This window comes from Nannospalax galili, unplaced genomic scaffold (genome assembly GCF_000622305.1).
Source record: "Nannospalax galili isolate Female #2095 unplaced genomic scaffold, S.galili_v1.0 scaffold257, whole genome shotgun sequence".
NCBI classification, from domain to species: Eukaryota; Metazoa; Chordata; class Mammalia; order Rodentia; family Spalacidae; genus Nannospalax; species Nannospalax galili.
The window spans coordinates 2473691-2475638 of record NW_008340854.1 but is presented as its reverse complement, the minus strand read 5'-3'; the positions used below and the strand labels follow the sequence as shown (position 1 = coordinate 2475638).

The window sequence follows — 1948 nt, the reverse complement described above, 5'->3', positions numbered from 1 at the left end:
GATTTGAAGGTGGAGGGAGAGGAGGATATAAAAATTAATTTTGAATTTTCCCATACCACGGGGCATTATGTGCCAAGGTGGTCATGTGCACCAGCATCAGGAAATACCCTCCTGGGAGCCAAGAAGAGTCCTTCAAAAGCTAGCAGGGAAAGGTGTTTCCCCCACATCAATCCAGCTTGGGAGACATTTTGTTAGTTACACATATGTATCTGTGTCCCCGTCCCGTCCTCGCCCCCACCAACAATTCTGTGTGCTAACAACACAGCTTTAAAAAAAGAGTAAAACAAAATTCTGCATTTTTATAAAACTTGATAAAAAATAGTATTTCAAAGGGGCCAAGAACATTAACTGGAGGAAAGACAGTAAGTTCAGCAAATGGTGCTGGCAGAACTGGATCTCCACTTGTAGAAGAATGAAACTAAACCCCTGTCTTTCACCCTGCACAAAAGTCAATTCCAAATGGATCAAAGACCTCAATGTAAAGCCTGAAACTCTGAAACTATTAGAAGAAAACATTGGGAAAAACCTACAAGATATAGGCGTAGGAAAGGATTTTCTAAACCGGACATCAATTGCTCAGGAAATAAGGGCAAGAATTAACAAATGGGACCTTATTAAACTAAAAAGCTTCTGTACATCAAAGGAGACAACCAAGGAAGCACACAGAAAACCCACAGAATGGGAGAAAAATCTTCACCAGAGACACATCTGACAGAGGTTTAATAACCAGAATATATAATGAACTAAAAAAAGAGAACCAAGACAAGGAGCAACCCAATAATTAGTAGACATGAAAAACATTACCATTGAAATCTACCTGATGACTTTATATCCATGCTCAGATGCCAAGGAGCTCAGTGAATTATGAACTTTTCTGTATGAAACTGTGTATTTTAATAATGAAAATGGAGATCTTTTTTAAAGGTTAAAACCTCATTTAATTTTGTCTTAAAGGATTTATATGGAGTACCATATTGTATAACTGTATTAATTCAACTGTAAACCTAAAAATTTACAGCCAATTTTGAAAGAGATGCATCTTAGCTCGGGAAATTGTTATTGAATATGTCAATGCTGTTGTAATGAAATGCTTCTTCTAAGTATGTGGTCATTAAATAAACAGTTAAAAAAATAGTATTTCAAACTGTACAGTTACCAGAAGTGCACAGTTATCAAAAACGCACAGCTTCACTTGGCTTCTCCAGCACCTTTGGCTTTCTGTGCCTGGTCTATTTTGGCATCTCTGTTTTCTGCAGGATTATTCCCATCATCAGCATCAGCTTTTCCCTTTTTCCCCTTGGGCGCCTTCTCTCCCTTCTTTGCAGGTGCCTTTAAGAAGGCTTGGGCTCTGGCTTTGGAGGAGCAGGTTTAGCGGATAATTTTGCAGATCTCCGTGGCTCGTCCATCACCTTGGCTTTATCTCCTTGAGCAACCCCTTCAGCCCTTGTCTTGGGCATGGCGGAGGCGGGGAAAGGAGGGGGGCACGCAGGCGCTGGACCACCGGGCTTCAGCTGTGCGGGGCTTTGGTCTTTCCGGCGGTCTTTCTCATTGCTTCTTTGCACTTCTCTTCCACGTATTTTCGTTCGTTTACTCTTTTCAACATTATGGACTATAACCTCTTCCATTTTTGTCATCCATCTCAAGCAGGACTGAACTGACTGAGGAATGAAATCAAGGTTAGTGTTATTGTTTTCCCCAAATCGCTAACAGGGAAACAGAATTGCAGGCAAGTTAAATTCAGGTGGAGCTGGAATTTGAATCTGGGCCTGACTCACTGGGGAAAATACATAGTGTCTAGCTATGTAGCTTCTGCCAAGCTACTCATCATCCATAAATCTCGGTTTTGCTTCTGTAAAATGGAGATAATTGTAGCACTCATCTCAGAGATGGGTTGTGGTGTGAGAATTGCATGCTATACAATACTCAAAGCATTGCACACACAGAAAGC

The 1948-nt window shown here is 40.8% G+C and overlaps 1 pseudogene; it reads right to left on the bottom strand.

Moving 5' to 3' along the window:
- Window positions 1-1054: 1054 nt before the first annotated feature.
- On the bottom strand, window positions 1055-1626 carry LOC103736383 (annotated as a pseudogene).
- Window positions 1627-1948: the final 322 nt, after the last annotated feature.